This window comes from Triturus cristatus, chromosome 3_1, assembly GCF_964204655.1.
Source record: "Triturus cristatus chromosome 3_1, aTriCri1.1, whole genome shotgun sequence".
In the NCBI taxonomy this organism is placed as follows: Eukaryota; Metazoa; Chordata; class Amphibia; order Caudata; family Salamandridae; genus Triturus; species Triturus cristatus.
Genome location: NC_140583.1, coordinates 1,104,801,525 through 1,104,821,160, shown reverse-complemented (window position 1 = coordinate 1,104,821,160; position 19,636 = coordinate 1,104,801,525).

The following is a 19,636-nucleotide window of genomic DNA, read 5'->3' as shown; positions in this document are numbered from 1 at the left end:
CCCCAATCAACCCCTCAACAGAACACAGTCCCCCCCCTCCCATCCCCCATCCTCCCAGTACAAAAACAACAACACTCCCCCCTCCCCCCGTCCTATGGTCCCGCAGCAAAGTAGCCCTAACCAGGAAGCCCCGCACAGCCCCCCCCCCCCCCGCCGGGGGTCCCCATCTCACATGTAAGCTAGTCCGCCGGGGTCACCGGCGGCCGCAGCCTGAGAAGCCTAAGATACCTCGGGCAGGTGAGCTCCCGGAATTCAGTGGACAGCAGCGCTAGAAAGGGTTGCCATAGCTCCTCAAATTGGTCTATCTCCCCCGCAACCGTAAGCGACAGCTTCTCCATCCCCAGCACATGCCAGAGTCTGTGCAACCAACCGGTGATGGAGGGGGCGGTGGATGTGCGCCAGTGGATCAGAATGTTCTGAACCGCAGACCCCAGCGCTATCGCAATCTGCCTACCCCTGCGGGACTTCAGTGGGTACATTAGGTCATTGGGGAGGCCCAGCAGGACATACGCCGGGAGGCGCGGCAGCTCTATGCCAAAGTGCTCATCCACCTCGTCCAGAACTTCCTTCCAGTAGGCGGTCAGCACTGGGCAATCCCATAGGATGTGTGTAAGGGTACCTTCCTGCCCGCAGCTCCGCCAGCACCCCTTGTCAGTGTGTCTATGCATTTCATACAGTCTCTCCGGGGTATAGTACCAGTATGTGGACACTTTAGTGAAGGTTTCCGTAAGGCCCGTGTGGTATGCAGAGTGCCGCGCCCGATACGCAATTTTGTCCCATTCCTTGTGGCTGAGTGTCCTACCCAATTCCCTGTGCCAACGCTCCCTCCCCGGATTGTAGTAGTGAAACGGCGGGGGTTGTAGGTGTTTGTACAGATCAGTGATCAGTTTAGCGTCGGAGGTCCGAGTAGCCAACCACCGCTCATACGGTGTAATTGGACGGGCAGCGGCGGCACGCACCTGAGGCTGGAGGGCCCAATGCCGAACTTGCATGTAGCGCAATCTGTCCAGCTCCGTCAGGCCGAACTCCTGGCGGAGTTGCTGAAAAGGAACCACTCCTTCCGGGCCATAGATCTGGAAGAGTGCCCTGCAGCCCGCCTGCACCCAGTGGGAGAAAACCCCCGGCTCCATCCCAGGGGAGAAGTCCGGGTTGCCCGCAATGGGCGTGAGCGGCGAAGGGAAGGTGGTAAGGCCCCGGGCCTCACAGACCGCGTCCCACACACGCAGGGGGACCCGCGTAACAAAGGAAGCGTAAAGATTAGCGGGGCGGTGCGCGCGGCGCAGGAATGGAACCTCTTGTAAGGTGCGGCCCGCCACTGCCTGGTCTTGGAAGAGCCAATGTTTGTCGGACTCCCACCTGCTCCACTCCACCAGATAGCGGAGCTGTGCCGCCTGAAAGTACTTACGGAGGTCCGGAATGCCGAGACCCCCCGCTTCCGGAGCAAGCGTGGAGAGGACCCTCTTCATGCGTGGCCTGCGGCCCTGCCAGACAAAGCGGGAGATGTCAGCCTGCATTTGTCGTATCCAGCCCACCGGGGGTTGGAGTGGAAGGGCCCGGAAAAGATATAGTATCTGGGGCAGCACCGTCATTTTGACCGCCGCGATTCGCCCCAGCCAGGACAGCAGGCCCTTGTTCCAGCGGCCAAGCTCGTCCTTGATCTTCCTGCTGAGGGAGGCATAATTGGCCGTAACCATCTCCGACAGTGTAGGCGCCAGCAGAATCCCCAGATACGGCACCGTGGACGAGGACCACTGCATGGGGAAGAGCCGTTGAAGATCCCTCCTGGTTTCCGCAGCCAGGGACACGTCCAGTGCCATCGACTTGCTCATATTCATTTTGAAGCCGGCCACCCCCGCGAAGGCGTCCAACTCTCGGAGGCAAGTAGGCAGCGACCTCCTAGGGTCGTCCAAAGTCAGCAGGACATCGTCCGCATAGAGACTGACGGTGTGGACGTACTGGCCCATCCGGACCCCGACAGCATCCGGATTGTCACGAATCCTCTGAGCAAACGGCTCCATGTAGAGGGCAAACAGGAGCGGCGAGAGAGGGCAGCCCTGCCGCGTGCCGCGCTCGATGGCAAAGCTACCAGAGCTACACCCGTTTACCCGCACCGACGCTGAAGGATGCTTATAGCAATTAAATACCATGGTGCGGAACTTATCGCCGATTCCCAGTTTCTTAAGGACCCGCTCAAGATACGGCCAGTGAACTCTGTCGAAGGCCTTCTCTGCATCAACGGACAACAACATCCGCTCCCCCGAGATCCTTGAGGCCTTCTCCAGAACATGTGTCACCCTCTTGGTGTTGTCAACCGTCTGTCTACCGGGCACAAAACCAGCCTGGTCCGCCTCCACCAGGTCGGGGAGGTGTGGACCCAGCCTGGCTGCGAGAATCCCCGTGTACAACTTGAGGTCGACATTTAGGAGAGAGATGGGCCGGTATGAGCCGCAAAGGGCCCGGTCCTTCCCAGGCTTCGGGATTACCGCGACCGTCGCCCTCAGGAGATCCGGAGGGATGGCTCCCGGTGCGGAGAAAGAGTTAAACAGCCGCGTAAGGACAGGGGCCACGGCCGTGCAAAAAGTCTTGTAGAATAGCGACGTGAACCCGTCCGGGCCCGGGGCCTTGCCATGTTTCAGCCGCGCAATAGCTGAAATCACTTCCTCCACATGGATGTCCCGCTCCAGGTGGTCAGCCTGAGCCGGGTCCAGTACCGGGAGGGTCACCGACTCCAAATAGCTATCGGTCTCCCGTGGCGGGGAGGGCTCCTCAGCATACAGCGCCTCGTAGAAGCCGCGGAAAGACTCCGCTACTTCCGCGTCCCCGGAGACAACCCCCCCGTCCGCGCCCACCAATTCTTTCACGACGCTGCGCTGTTGCGCGACCCGGAGCCGGTGTGCTAGGAGCTTGCCACATCTGTCCCCCCCAGTGTAGTAGGCATGTTTCAAACGTAAGGCGGCGTACTCCGCCCTATCAAGATCCAGAGCCGAGAGGAGCTTCCTCGCTGCCTTCAACTGCCTCCAGACCCTCGGCGCTCCCGTACGGCGGTGGACCTGCTCAAGCTCCCGAACTTGAGCCGTCAACTCATCCCTCTTCAGTTGTCGCTCCTTATTCTCGGCTGCAGAGATAGAGATGAATTCCCCCCGTAGGACGGCCTTCAATGCCGCCCACTGTGTCGCCTGCGAGGTGTCAGTGTTGCTATTGTGAGTGAGATAGTCCTGTATGACCTCCCCGATGCGTTGCACCACCGATTTTTTGTGTAGAAGTGTGTCCCGGAGGCGCCACACCCCCCGAGAGGGGGAGGCCGCCGGCCACTGGAAAACGCCGATAACTGGAGAGTGGTCAGACAGGGTCAGGACCCCGATGTCCGCCGCCGTGGCAGCGGCACGCATCGGTCCACTCACCAGGAGGTAGTCCAGCCGTGAGTAAGTGCGGTGTGCGTGCGAGAAGAAAGAGTAGTCCCTATCCGTGGGGTGCAGGGAGCGCCAGAGATCATGCAAGTCCATGTCCGCAATTCGGGCCTTCCCAGCCTGGGACAGTTCCCCCGTCTGCGGGAAGCGCTGCGCCGATCTGTCCATCCCAGAGTCAAAGACAATGTTGAGGTCTCCGCCCAAGATAACGTGTCGGTCCGGGGAAGCAGTGACATCCACCAGCGCGGAGTCTAGGAAGCGCTCCTGGTGCTCGTTTGGGCTATAAACGGAGCCAACCGTAAATGCTATGCCTCCCAGGCTCATGCGATACGCAAGGAGCCTCCCCTTCTGTTCAGCACACTTATGCAACACCTCCCCCCGAAAGGAGCTCGCTAGGAGAATGGCTACCCCTGCCGTCTTGTTCGCTGCCGAGGAAAAGAACTGGGTGGGGAACTTAGCAGAGCGCATCCTGTGGCAGTCTCGGGGCAATAAGTGTGTCTCCTGCAAAAGGCAAATGTCCGCCTGCGTCCCCTCCAGCAACGACAGGATCGCCCTGCGCTTCACCGGGTTATTCAGACCCTGAACATTAAGGGTCACTACCTTTAGGCCCGGCATTCCTCGCAGGGATCGGGAGCGCCATGCAATGGGTAGGGAATCAGCGGGTGGGGCGCGCGGGGCCACAGCGCGGGACAAGCCAAGACAAAGCGGGCAAAGACAACATCGGACGGGACCTTCCCAACCCCAAAACAACCCCCTCCCCCACCCAAAACACAACCTTGGCAACTAGCCATCCCCAAACTCAAACACCCCATAGTCTCAGTCAAGCCCCAAAACGGGCAAGTCCGTAGAAAATAGCAAAGTGGACGTCCAGCCACTCACCTCCGCCCGCTCCCCCCCAACCCCCCCGCCCCGTGCCAAGCATGTTAAGAAGCTAAAGACATCTCCCCCCGGAGTGTATGTTAGGCCGTCAAGGCCACGCTAGAGGAGCCGATCGAGTCCCCGGCCGCCGCCCTCAGGGCGTCTGCCATGTCCGCCCTAATGGTAGGGGAGTCCGGGCGCCCTGCACTGGTCGCTGAGCGCCGCCTCGATGACCTCCGCCGATTCCGTCCCTCCGAGGACCTCCACGACGGCGTAGCTCCCTCTTCCTCCGCTGCCGTGAGCCCCAGGACACCACAAATGTCTTGCAAGGAGCGTAGCTGATGCAATACCCCGTTCCACCGAAAAATCAAGCGGAAGGGGTGACCCCAAGAGTACGGCGTCTCATGCTCGCGCAAAAAGTCAGTGGCAATCCTAAAGGACCTGCGTTTCTGGAGAGTGATGGCAGAGAGGTCCTGGTACAGCGCCACCGGCCGATCCCGAAAGGTCAGGGGCTGTTTCCTGCGGGCTTCAGCCATGATACGCTCCTTTAGTGGAAAGTCGGGCAGGAAGGCCAGAATGTCCGGTGGGGGTGCCGATGGCTGGCGCTGGCGGCCAACCCTATGCGCCCTGTCGATGCTGATGGGAAAGTCCGCGGCCTCCCCCAGGATTTCTCGGAACAGGGCCCGCAGATAGCCCCCCAGATCGGACCCCTCATCCGCAGTCGGCACGCCACGCACTCGGATGTTGTTCCTCCGAGATCTGTTCTCGAGGTCCTCAGAGTGGGCCTGGAGCTCCACACACTGTTCCCGGAGGCGAAGAACGTCCTGCTGGAGGTGGACTATCTCCTCCGCTCGCTGTTGGCCCTCCGTCTCCACCGCCTCCACACGCTCACCTAGGCCCTCCACCTCTCTGCGCACTTCTCGGACCTCGCTGGCCACCTCCCGCTTCAGTGTCTGGAAGTCCTCCCTGAGGGAGCTAAACAGTTCCTCCATGAAGGCCCTCGTGACGGGTGGCTCCCCTCCAGTCACATCCGCCGGAGCCCGGGAGGGCCCCGGCGAGGGCTGTGTCCTGTCCCGCAAGTGCTGGGCCCTGCCAAGCATGTCCGGCAGAGTACGGTCCCCTTTCTTCGGGCCTCCTTTCCCAGCCATCGTCAGCTCCGCAGTCGGGCCCCGATCCAGGCGCCCCAGAGATGCTCAGCCGCCGGCAAGCACTCGGGCCGGGGGATCCCCCACAAGTGAGGTCGCTGCGTCACAGGTGACAAAATGGCGGCCGAGCCCGGTCACCGTCAGCCGCAAGAGCTAGCGTGAGACAACCAAGGGGGCCGCAGCGAGGGGGTCCCAACAGCTCATCCCTCCGGTAGTCAAGACAGCAATATCGGGAGGTCGTGTGCAGCCAGCATCCAGGGCTCAGCGGAGGTCGCCACCACTGCTCCTTCGGGGACAAAATGGCGGCCGGGCGGAGCAAGCCACACCGACTAGGCCCGGCGACACCCCCGGGGCCTCCGAGGTGCCCCGCCGTGAAATAAGTTCCACCACCGGCCCCCGTTAGTCACGCACAGGGGGCCAGATGATCCGGCCCCAACAAGGAGTCCGCCGTACCTCGGCTAGGGGTCAGGGCCTCCGCAGTGCCAGGTGTCGCCGTCACCAGTCCGAGTGCCGGGGCACCCGTCCCAAGCCCTCCACACCGTCGGGCCCCTTCCCGCCAGGCTCCTTCAGTCACCGTCGAGCGGCGGGCCAGATCCCCTCCAGACCGCAGCTTTCAGCACCAGGCCCAACCGAGGCGCCCGGACAGCTCTCCAATACGCTCCGCCCCTCGGGCTCACCGCCGTCGTCCCCTGATCTCAGACGAACTTTTGGGGGGGTTCCCCCGGGGCGATCCGGACCAAAACAGCACCGATGTGTGCCCCTGATGTTCCGCCACGCTCCTCTCCCGCGCTGAGCCTCAGCGGGGGGAGAAAAGCATAACAAAAAGGCTTTAGCTTGGCCGGGCCGGAGGAGCTACGGGAGGAAGCGTCCGCTCACCCCGCCATCTTGGCCACGCCCCCAAAAATTCGACGCTTTAGAATAAAAATTAGTTATATGCGCTGGGGAAGGCTCAAGTTTTCTAACTTGAGTCAATGGTAATTCCTCCGGTTTGATGCCAACAATACATGTTCATACTGTTTGAGTCCTCCGTGTTAATTTTTTTTTTCCTCAGAATAATCACATTGTTATGCGGCATCTCTACAAAGCAGCAAATGAAAACTTGTTAGGGATGTAGTTCCAGATCTCTTACAGTTTATGAAGACTCATTGTCTTATTGTAGAGGGATTTTTATGAAAACATCCTTACTTTATTAATGTTTTTATTTTCATACTAATTATATTTAATTATTTTACAGCCAGGAGCATTTTGTGGTTCTTCTTACTCTTTGTTCGTGGTCCAGTAACTTGAATTGCCATGCTGTGAATGTGTATGTGTCTACATGCTGCAAAATGAACAGCCTTAAGGTAAGAGACGGTTCCCATCGCAGAATAAATACTCCTCAGCAAGAAACATTCCCTTATTGGTACAAAAACGAATATTTGTTAGTCAGGATTTCATGTCACTAGACAACCTACAATGAGCTTTAACACACTGATCACACGCACACCTTGCTCATACGGGCCGTCTTGCACACATGCAGAAACCAGGGCCTGAAGGTCAACAATTGGTGGTTGATGAATTCTTTATTGTGGAGCGTTGCTTTGGAGTACTCTTTAGATCTAAGTTTTAATCTCTTCTAGATTTTTGTAGCTTTGTGCACATCAGTTTACTTCTTGTTGAACATTTCCCCATTCTGGAAAATTGGAAATTGGAAAAATGCACGTTAAAGAAAATTTATATATTTATGTATATATATATTATCTACTGGCGGTCGCCAGTAGATAGTTATAGTTAGGACCGTGTTTCCATAGGAAATCCGCAACATTCTATTTGGAATAACTTTGGCGCCGGTTGACGAATCCTCGCGAAATGTTCAAAATAGGTGGGGTGCTCCGCTCCGCTCCTACCCTGAAAGTCTCGGGGGGATTCGTCAAGCGGGGGCTGAGAAAAAAGGGGGGTCCCAAAACGCGTTTTTCCCATACAATTTTCCATAGGGACCTTTAGTCCAAGGTACAGCCCGAACGGCTGAACAGAATTACTTGAAATTTGGCAAAGAGGTAGTCCTCAGGTCAGGCATGTGCCTTTTGCATATATGGTGTCAATCTGTTCAGTAGTTCCTGAGAAAATCAAAAGTAAAATCACATAAATATCTGGGCGGAGCCTAACCACACATCTCATCGTGAGATCTGATTGGCTGTCAGTACTTCATCCAAGAAGTGTTGGCAGCCATCTTGGGACCAATATACATGATAGCACCTCATTAAAAAGCATTGCAGTTAATAGAAGGTTTTAAGACTTTAGTTACATTATAAATCATTTGTTGATGGTACCATACTCATTTTAGGAATTGTGGTGTGTTCTAAGGTGATTTTTCCATGTGAAAAAGCCTTCTGCTGTGATATCACGAACCATGTTTGAGAGAAAACTATTTTCTCATACTTTTCCCACAGAGGTTTGGAAGGTGATCTATAAGCTAAACTGAGAGCATATTTGCTGTAAATTCACATTATCTTTCTCAGTCATGTAAGAATGAAGTCTGACATTCTCAGTAAAACATGTACATCCAACAAGGGCAGAGACTGTCAGTTGATTCCTTTGTGTTCTACTGCAGCTTCCCAGAGTGCTCTAAAGAACAACTAGAGCGCTAACAGTCTTACTTATGACAAAATTATGGCACACCTGAAGCCATCTTGATTGGAATAAAGTGGTAACACTTAAAACATTTAATTTACAAAGCAACAAAATGAGGGGGTTCATTTTGCCATATAAATTATGATTAGTGCTGCAGAAAGAACAACTAGGGCACATTTTGACTTCTGAAATCCTCTTTTATTTCATAAAAACATTCTGACATGCAGACTGAAACATGCACTTTTAATGCCAGCAGCAGACTTTTGTGGTGAGCAGTAGCTTTACTACAGTGATCTAATGAGCAACTAGAGTGCTAACATTCAGAATTTATGGCAAATGTGTGACATATCTGAATACCTTCTTGATGGAATCAAAGTAAAAAACTGAAAGCATTTCCTACTGAGGAGACTGCAGTAAATGAGGAAATTAGGAAACTTCATAACAAATAAATCTCCTAAAATGGCCACCAGAGACAAAAGAGCCCAAATGTAGCCCAAATATCACCCAGATGTAGCCCAATGACAGAAGTGTGCAAAACACTTATTTGTTGTGTATTTGCAGTTTTATATAGTGCAGACTTGTCAGGTATTGGAGTGCTTTACATGAACATTGGTCACATCACACAAGATCAAATTCATTTTGGTTGTAGACATGGGGAGATTAAGTGATTTGACCAGAATCACAGAATGTTGAGCTGAAGCAGAAACTCCAACCTGGTTCCCCAGTTGCAAAGTCTGCAGCTCTGGAAGTAACACCACACCCTCTCCCCTCGAATGCAAAATTTAATCAAGTGATCAACTGGATAAAAAAACTAAGATTACAAATAATTTAAAAGTTTGTTGTCGCTATTTCAAAACTCAGAAAATATGTCCTCATTTTAGTTTTTTAGAGCACTAACCATAATTTTGATGCAAATAAGACCCTCTCATATATGTAATTTCTAAAGGAAATGCTCTAGGCATTACAGTTTTGATTACATCAAGATGACGTCAGGCATTCCACACTTTTGTAATAAATATAGAATGTTAGCAATCTAGTTGTTCATTGGGATACTGTTGAGAGGCAGAGGCCAGGGGCACGGACTCTGAAAATTGAGGGCAGGTAGGATAGTGCAGAGGCAACAATTTGACCACACTAGGCAGGCAGGAAGGGCAGTGGCAGCACAACAGACTATGGAGGGCAGTGGAAAGGGGGGCAGGGGCAACAAACCAACAATACAGGACTGGCAAGAGAGGCTGTGGCAATATAATAGACCATTGTGGGCAGAAGGAAGAGGCAGTGGTCATACAACCATACATGCCAACAGACCCGTTTCAGCCAGGAAACGTCCAATGTTTTTAAGCTCAAATGGGCTTTACTTGATCTGTTTCCTGTCTACAATCTCCTCTTTTTCAATGTAACTCAAAGGGGAAAATCAATACCCCAGTTTTATTTCAAAATCTCCCTCTTACCAAGTTCAAAATGTTCGCAAGTATGCTACATTGGATCATGGTAGGCAGGAGGAATTGGGGTAGGGACATGGACTCGGATAACAGAGGACAGGAGGGACATTTAGAGGTGCACCAAACTGACCCTACAGGGCAGGCATCAGGGTTTGCAGCAGCACAATACACCACACAGGGCATGCGGGACGGGAGTGCAGCACAACAATCCATAGAAAGCAATAGGGAGGGGACAGGACCATGCACATGGACAACAGACAACAGAGGGGAAAGAGGCAATGGTAGCTAGCTGACCATAATGGACAGACAGGAGAGAATGCTGCAGCATAACAGACCATAAAGGGAAGGAGGGACGGATCAGGGGCATTACAATGGAACAGACAAGCCAGGAGGGAGGGAATAAGGGTCTGCAGATGGAAACAGAGGACTGGGGGCAAGGGGGCAGGGCAGGAGCAGCAAGATGACCATGGAGGTCAGGCAGGATGGGCACTAGAAACAAGACACACCATGGAGAGCAACAGTGAGACTATGATGGCATACACACAGACCATGGAGGGAAGGTGGGAGGGGGTCAGGAGCAGCTAGCTGACCACACAGGGAAGGTGGGAGGGGCCATGGCAGCACAGAAGACCATGCATGGCAAGCAGGAGGGTTAGTGGCAGCACAATGGCTATGATGGGCAAGAAGGAGGGTGCAGGGGCATGCACAAAGGACCATGGAGGATAGAAGGGAGGGTCAGGACCTGGGCACAGACAAGAGACTTCAGGGGAAGGGGCCTCACAACAGACCGCGCGGGGCAGGCAGGAGGAGCAGTTGCAGCACAACAGACCAGGGAGGGCAGAAGGGTGTGGCAGTAAAATGGACCATGGAGGACATGAGGAAGGGGATAGGGGCATGGCATGTGGACAGGCAGGGTGGAGGTGGCAGGGACAGGTTACAGTCATCTGACAATGCTAGGCAGGTGGTAGGGGAGTGGCAGCTCAACAGAACACTCAGAGTAGATAGGAGTGGCAGGTCCATGGAACATGGTGGTCAAAAAGGATGGAGCAGGGGCATGCACAAAGACATCGGAGGGCAGGGGGGAGGAGAATAGGGGCAGCAAGCAAAGCACAGAGGCTAAGCAGGAGGTCAATGATGGGCCATAGAATTGGGCAATGGAGGGCAGGATGAGTGGACTGGTACATCATGCTAAATGCAGGGCAGTGGCAGCACATCAGACCATGCCTGGCAGGAGGGAGGAGGCTAGTCCATGGATTCAGACAACAGAGGATAGGGAGGAGGTGGATGGGGCAGCAAGCTAACTGTTCATAGAAGGTGGGTATTAGGAACTTTATTGTTTTTAAAATGTGTGTCTGTGCGAACTACTTAAAATATGAACAAGTATGCAGCATAATCTCACTTTTATTCAGGAAGAAGAGGACGTTTGGGACTGTGACTCCGGGCTCACTTGGCAGAAACATCCCCTGACCCTCCACCCCCCATCGCAAAATGTAATGCCCGTGAAAAGGGTAGGTGGACACAGTGTTATGTAGAACATAGTCCTGAGAGCACGATTGGAAATGAAAACTAGATATAGTATATGGTATAAACTATGCACCAAAAAGTGTGATATAAGATGAACCGGGGCGTGAAATATAATATGCAATACATTGTGCGCAATGACAGATTCATTGGAGCGCGCGAGATAGCACAGGCACTAGCGCTTGCTATGTGATATGCGCCTTGGAGTGTAATATGCACAGGGCAGTGTTGTGTAACCTAAGTAGTCTCTAAAGTTGTAATATAAAATATGTGCTGGATAGTGTAACATTGCATATGCACTGTGACAAAGATATGGATCCCAGATTGTAATATGTATGGCATAGCGCTGTGCTTTATAACATAGGCATCGAGGAAGGCACGTTAGATGGGGCAATATAACCCGTGCGAAGGCAAGTGTGGCATGACATATTCACGGGGTGGTGTTACAGTGCACATGGGCTAGAAAGTGTCATAGCATATGCACTAGCTGGTGGAATACAACACAGAGGTGTGTGGCACTCGGCGGGTACTGGTGGGTGTAACACAGCATTGGGCTCAGCCAGGAGCACGCTGTGACTCTCAAGTGAGGTTTGTCTCCTTTCCAGAGAGTAAAATAAAAAGTATTACACATCCGGCGGTGGATGTGTGTTTTATTAACCGTGAGGGGGTTTCTTGCATAGTTTGGTCGAATTTTTGTCGAATCCCCTTTGAATGGCTTGGTGTGCATGTGTATTAAATGTGCCCGTCAATAGCTACCCATGTTTGTATAAATAAACGACAAGGGTGTCTACTTGGAGAGTACCCACCAGCGGGGGCGCCGGGATTAGGCACGGTAGGGTGTCAGACATGTCAGAGCTTCACTAGCGGTGTGAATACATTCCACGTGGATTCATTGTATGCATAGTCGCCTTTTAATGAATATCACGCAAATCGTCATGGTGATAGGTACATACGGTTTGTCCAGCATGTCCTAGGTGTTTCTATAAATATATATATTTTTTTTTAAAATACAAAACAAAGGCCGGCCCCGGGGTATGGGGTCCCCGGGGCCATAAGTGGCCTGAGGAGGGGGGCAACACAGCCTCCCTCCTAAAGAATAAAAAAATTTAAAAAAGGCCATGACCTGGGGGTTGGAGTCCCCGGGGCTAATAAATTAGAAAAAGAAAGGGGGCCACAAAGCCCTCCTTCTTAAAAATAAATAAATAAAAGACCGGCATCGCGCCGGAGGCTACGCCCCCTCCTTGCAGCACTCTGCAAACGCGCCCCCTGGCCAGTTGTAAGTTGAGGAATTAATTCCCCTTCAATACTGAGGGTCCCTAAGGGCCAACTAGCCCAACAGATATCTCCAGTATGCGCCAGGGAGCTGCGTTGCAGACAGGTGTTCTGAGGCTACGCCCCTTTTTACACCTCCATCCAACACAGCTCTGTGGCGCTTACTGGAGGTACCTAGTGGGCTAGTTTGACCCTAGGGACCCTTAGGATTCATGGGGACTTAATCTCTCAACTCAGAACGCCCACAGGCCCTGTGGCGCGTTTTTAAGTTGGGGAAATAATTCCCTTTCAATCCTGAGGGACCATGGAGTCCAACAAGCCCACCAGGTGCTTCCAGTAAGCACCACTGCTCTGCGTTGCAGAGAGGTGGTGCAGGCCGTGCCACTTTTTACACCTCTCTGCAACGCAGCTCTGTGGCGCTTACTGGAGGTACCTAGTGGTCTAGTTGGACCCTAGGGACCCTCAGGATTCAAGGGGACTTAATCTCCCAACTTAAAACGGCTACAGGGCATGTTTACACAGTGGGGAAGGGAGGGGACGGGGCATGAGGTGATGTGTTCAAACACGCCCTGTGGTGCGTTTTAAGAGGTTGTTTTAATCCCCTGCCCTATTATATACTAGGGGCTTACAGAGGAGGTCATGCTAATCACAGGGGGACCCCAACACATAGTGTGCCCTAGTGTATGTAGGTGTTTTCACTGTATTCTGAGTGTCTTTTAACATAGCACTGGCTCTAGGACTGGTTAGTCAGACTCAGTTACCACCAGTATCCGTCTGAAAAAGTTGAGGGTACAGGATGATTTTGCAACTAGGCTTGTTTCTGCTCTTCTGTTTGTTCTTTCTGCACGTTATACTTCTTCCTGCACTTTTCTTCGTCTTTGAGAACTTCTGTTGCTTCTTTCTGCATTTCTTTTTTTTCTTTCTGTGCGTTTTTACTTCTTTCTTCACATGTCCTATCTCTGTAGGCATAGCTAGAAATTAGCATTTAAAAAACCTTTGAAATACACTGAAAAAAACATAGGTTTCAGGCACGTTATAGCTAGGAATTAGCATTTAAAAAACCTTAGAAATTCACTGAAAAAACCATAGGTTTCAGGGGCGTTATAGTTAGCTGGACTTTTCACTAGTCCAAAACCATAGAAATTCCCCCATTATAGTTAGTTCAGCTAACAATAACTCGCGCGCCCGCAATGCACTGCTGATGACGTCACATATTACATCACTCATGACATCGTCAGTGACATCACTCATGACATCACTGATGACATCACTGATGACATCATCCTTGTGATAGAGTGGCAGACCTCCTCTCCCCCTAATATAACCTTTGATACACACATTCAAAAATAGAAATTAAAATTTTCAAAACAATGGACATACCAATACCAGTTACAACAACCTACTCAGTAATTGTAAGATCCACATCCACTCATTCACCAACAGTCCTATACAGTCACTCATACATGTACTCACTCATCATATGTACTCATACACCTATACATCCTGTTACACAACGCCACTCATCCATAAAGTTACTCACACACATAGTCACTCATGCTAATAAAGAATCAAACATCTGTTTACCTGCATAGACAGTTATACACACACCACCACACTTACTTCTACAGAAACTTACCCATACTTAGTCTTTTTAACAATCAATTATAGAAACACATACTTATTCATACAGGAACTCTTTCAATCTCTCACTCTCACATATACTCACTTATATACACCAATAGTCACATATACTAGTTTAAAACATATGTAATTACTCATAGAGACACTATTGAGACAGTCATTCACTCACGAACACACCCATGCACACACTCATCCACCCATACAGTCCTGCACACATGCTGTCTTCAACACATACAAACAGTGAGTCACTCATTCATGCACCTATGCACTACGTAATACCCCCACCGAACCATACAGACATAAGACACTTATACTGATACTCAAAAAACCAACTAATAACCTATATAGACACTCATGTAGCTACTCACCAACCCATGCATTCACTTATACACAAAGTGAGAGACTGATACAGATATTTACATATTTAAACATTACTCACTAAGCCATGTATTCACTAAGATACACTTAATCAGTCAGTTATACAATCAATTTTTCAAAAACAAATCATCCATTTAGACACTTATATACCCCTTTATTCTTCCATCGACCTTGAGATATACATATATAAAACATATGTAATTTTCAGAAAACCACACATTCACGGGATGATGTCATCATTGATGTCATCAGTGATGTAATTTGAGATGTCATCAGTGATGTCATGAGTGATGTCACTGACCATGTCATGAGTGATGTAATATGTGACGTCATCAGCAGTGCATTGCGGGCGCGCGAGTTATAGTTAGCTGAACTAACTATAACGGGGGAATTTCTATGGTTTTGTACGAGTGAAAAGTCCAGCTAACTATAACGCCCCTGAAACCTATGGTTTTTTCAGTGAATATATATATATATATATAAATATATATATATATATATATATATATATATATATATATATATATATATATATATATATATATATATATATATATATGAAGCAACTCGCAATTCTTTTTTCTGAAGGAAAATTACAGGCACAGACCACTGTTATACCAAAACAGTTTGCTTTATTCATTTCCCATTTTCGATGTCCAGGACGCGTTTCGGTCGTCCAAGCAGCCTTGATCACCTGACCACACGCAATGAACAGCCCTCAATTTAAAGTGCTAGTGCTGATTACGTAAGTAGTAAACATGGAAAAGTTATTGTTTGTATCGTCATTTTTCATATAGTCATATATTGCTAATGCAAAAACAATAACCTTGAAGAAAATTCAAAAGCTTGAATGCCACTATTTGTAAAGTTCAGTTTTTTTCCCCTAAACATTTCCCCTATATTTGGAAATTAATGACAATAAAGAATTTTTTCTCCTGACACATGATTACTACATATGGTGCTTACTTAACCGTGTTGACAAATAAAGTGAGAATTTAAAATTATTAATCTATATACATTTCCACAATAGTCCAACACTTCGGTTAACATCTAGTTAATCAAATAAAGTGCATAAATGCAACTATGTTAATTGGACATAAAGTGACTGATGCTTATTGGTGCAAATTTTGCAAGTCGAGGTAGGAGACATAGACAAATAAAGTGCAGTAAAGAATTGACATTAGTTATTCATAAAATGCAATAGTAAGAAAAATTAGCTAAAAGATGACTTGTGACATACTTAAAATGATCAATAAAAAAGACACCAGGTAACTAAAAACCTACCCTGTCTTTAAAACCAATCATTAAAAATATATATATTCATACAGAACAAGCCCAGAAATCCTTAATGTGAAATACGTGACATTCCCAGGGAGAGACAGCCACCCTGTATCAGTATATTGTTGCCAGATACACTATTTAAACTTATAAAAAGGTATAAAGATCTTCTGTTGCATTGAGACCCCCCGGCCATTTGGAATCGAATTCTAATATATACTGTGTTTCCAGGTGGCGTAGGGTGGCCTCTCTATTACCACCCCTTCGCTTCTGGGGAACTGATTCAATTGCAAAGTACCTAAGGCATTTGGGGTTACTTTCATGCATTTTTTCAAAGTGTCTGGCTACAGGGTAATTTTGGTCCTTGTTAACAATAGCTCTAATATGCTGCAAGATTCGTTTGTGGACTGTCAGTTTGGTACTGCCTATGTATTTTAAGGGACAGTCACATTGTAACACATAGACACAGAAGTCTAGTTTGCACGTCAGATGTTGCTTAATTTCCCTTGGAATTTCTGAAAAAGCCGTGCAATATGTTTTTGTATTTGTACCAAACTAGCAAGCCTTGCAGGATGAGCATTTAAAAAAGCCTTTTCTAGTAGGTAGCCATGTCTGTTTTTTAAAACTTTCTTGGCTATTGTCCGTTAACATATTCCCCATGCTTCTGGACTTACGGAAGCTAATTGAAGGATTTGAGGGCATAAGGCAACCAATCACCGGATCCTCACGAATTAGATGCCAGCTCTTTCTCATAATGCTCCTCAATTCTTTTTCCTGTTTGGAATATGTTAAAATGAGACGCACAGGTTCTTTGTTAGGGTCAGAAACCTCTCTTTTTCTGTATTCTAAAAGCTCTTCCCTGGGTTTTAATTGGGCCTTTTTCTTGGCGGCTTCCAATACCTCGTAACTATACCCTCTTGCAAAAAACCTGGTCATACTTTCCCTTAATTTGTGTTCCGCATCCTCAGGGTTACTACAAATACGTCGGATGCGGAGCATCTCCCCATAGGGTATACTGTTTATTAAATGGGGTGGGTGTGAGCTGGAGGCATGAAGAAGTGTATTGCCAGCCGTAGGTTTTCTAAAAAGGGTAGTAGTTAAAATATTGTTGGATATTAAGACCTGTACATCTAAAAATGTCACTGAGTCATCACTGATGTTAGAGGTAAAAGAAAGGTTAAGATCATTGCAGTTGATATCTTTAACAAAGTTAATTCCACTATCCTTGGTACCTTCCCAAATGATAAAAAGATCATCTATAAAACGGAACCATAAGATCACATTTTGAGCAAAGACATTTTTATATTGCTGTCTGACCACCAGCTCCTCCCACCAGCCCATAAATAAACAGGCATAGCTGGGGGAGAAGCTGGCCCCATTGCTACTCCTCGTATTTGTTGGTAAAATTGCCCATTAAACAAAAAGAAATTATTTTCTAAGCAAAAGGATAGCATGTTCAATAACATTCTGGAGTGGTCCGCATATTCCATTGGTCTTGTACTCAAGTAAAATTCCACTGCTCTTAGTCCATCCTTGTGTTTAATACAGGTATAGAGGGAACATACGTCTAATGTGACTAACAGGTAACTTTCTTTCCATCTCAGCTTATTTATTTTTTTGAGGAAATCTCCTGTGTCCTGAATATATGAATTCAACTTTTTCATGTGATCTTGTAAAAAGTAATCAATATATCGTGATAGGTTCTCAAGAGGGCCATCACAGGCAGCAATAATCGGTCGTCCCGGAGGGTCCGTCAGGCTCTTATGCACTTTAGGGATAAAGTAGATGTATGGTACTAGTGGATGTTCTTTTTTAATAAACTTAAATTCTTCCCAACTTAAAAGACCCAGGCTTTTCCATGCCAGTAAGTCCTTAAAGAATGTCTCTTGTGCATTTTTGTATTTGAGTGGCGAACTCTTACTATAACATGCCACATCATCCAACTGCCTGTAGGCTTCCTTGAGATAATCTGCTGTCGGCCAAAGAACTATGTTCCCTCCTTTATCTAAATTGCGGATGACTAGGTCCGCTTTCTGAAGTTTAGAGATCAACTGCGTAAATTTTCCTTGTTGATGATAGTACTTTCTTTTTCTTACTTTATTGCTAACATATGTCAATTTCTTTAGTTGAGCTGCCACATGCTCACTGAAGGTGTCTAAGCCATCGTGGGTGGAAATAGGGATAAATTTGGACTTAGGCTTGAAGGGTGTGTATGGTTTAATCTGGTTCACCAGCGGGGACAGTTCACCTGTTTCCACACTGTCCCCTGCTGTTGCAAGATGGTGTATATCCGAGAACAAGGCCAAATCGGAGACTTGGAGACCGGTGGAATTGGTTGCACTCTGCATTCCATTGTCCATTTCCTTTGCTGGTTTAATCATATGGAATTTTTTGAGTTTCAATTTTCTGATAAATAAATACACATCCGGTCTTGTTTGAGTGTATTTGAAATTAGATTCAGGGCAAAAGCTTAAGCCCAGACTTAGTAATTGATTTTCCGCTTTGGTCAGTTCAGTTTGCCCTAAATTGATAATGGTTCTGACCTCCTGGGCTTTGCAATCCCTGGTCTCATTTTCTAATTTCTCCGGGCGCGTCCGCGGCCTCGTTTCTTTGGCTCGCCGTTGTTTATTCGCCCTGGGCCTGGCCCGTCTCCTTTGGCATTTTGTGGTGCCGTTGTGTTTTGTGGTCTTGGCCTCAATGTCTCCCTTCTCCCCTGTTTTAAAATGTCCAGCTCTTCCCCCACCGTCAGCTTAATACCCATGGTGTTCCTCACACCCTCATTCTCGGACTCACTCTCCAATGCCGAGCTATACGGTGAGGAAGGCTCTGTTTGTTCTTTTTGCTTCCCTTTTCCATCATCCTGTCTTTTGTTGGCAATCGCAACTCTCAGTGAGTCATAACGTCGTGAAAAAGTGAAAATCTGGCCGTTGGCATAATCGTCACGATCTCTTTTAAATTTCCAGATTTTTCGCGCCTTTATTTTTTCCTCTTCTTTATCAAGCCTGTTGTTCATTTCTTCCCTCCATTTACTTTCTTGTTGGGGGTCATTGCCTTGTTGTTTGATAAATGCTTCTTGGGCGTCTATTTTTGTTATCAATTCCGCCCCATCTATTTCCGCATATTTGACGAGGATCTGGACTAGGCGCCTCGAGGATTCCAGGTTGCATTCACCCCATTCTACCATCATCTGGGGATTGGGCGTCTCATAACTTGGGGCTAACATGATGCGTAACCCCCTTGGAATCCTGCCAACGTCCAGGTATCTCTTTAGGGATCGAGCCTCCCACCATTTCGCTGTTTCTCGCCTCTTAAGTTGTTCCAACAATTTAAATTGTTCTCTCAATGCAGTTGGTTCATTGCTATTCTCCTTCTGTACCTCTGCTCGTTGAATTGCCTCCCCTTCTAAGGCATCAGAGAATATTTCATCGGCAGCAAGCTCTCGGGCTCTGCGCGCGTCTGCCGACATCTTAAATTACGGGTTAAATGCAAACTGTTATCTACACAGTGGGGGCCTTTATCATGCAGGCGAGAGAAAAAAGCCTATTCTCCCGTGTCTGCTTCCCCCTAGTGCGGGTATACCTCCAACTCGGAAACTTTGATATCCGTGACACACAGTTCCTCTTACCGGCGCTTGGAAGCGAGCTTCTTGCGATGCAACCTCCGCTGCGTTCCCGTTCCACCGGGCAGCCACACAGTCGTACGAGGGAGCACCTTCTCTCGCCTCACATCCCAGCCGGATCGGGTCATCTCGCCTTCATTCCTTGATTCCTTGGTTGGTTTGTCTCCGAGGGGCTGAGCCTGTTTCCTCTTTCGGACTACACGTAGTGCCCCAGGGGTCCCCGCCGTCACTCACCACGGGCCCGTGGCGGTATCCGATCGACGACCTCGTAGGCAGTCAGCTGGTTATGGCAGAGCCTCAATCCAGGAGGGGGTCTGTGAACCAGCAACAGCCATTCACCGGTTAAAACTTGAATATATATATACACAAAAAAGAGGCAGAGAAATCTGGGTAGTTCTCAAGTTTAGGTGGAAAGCAGGTCCTGTATAGAGCATTCTCAACACCAGCGACACTCTAGATCTACTC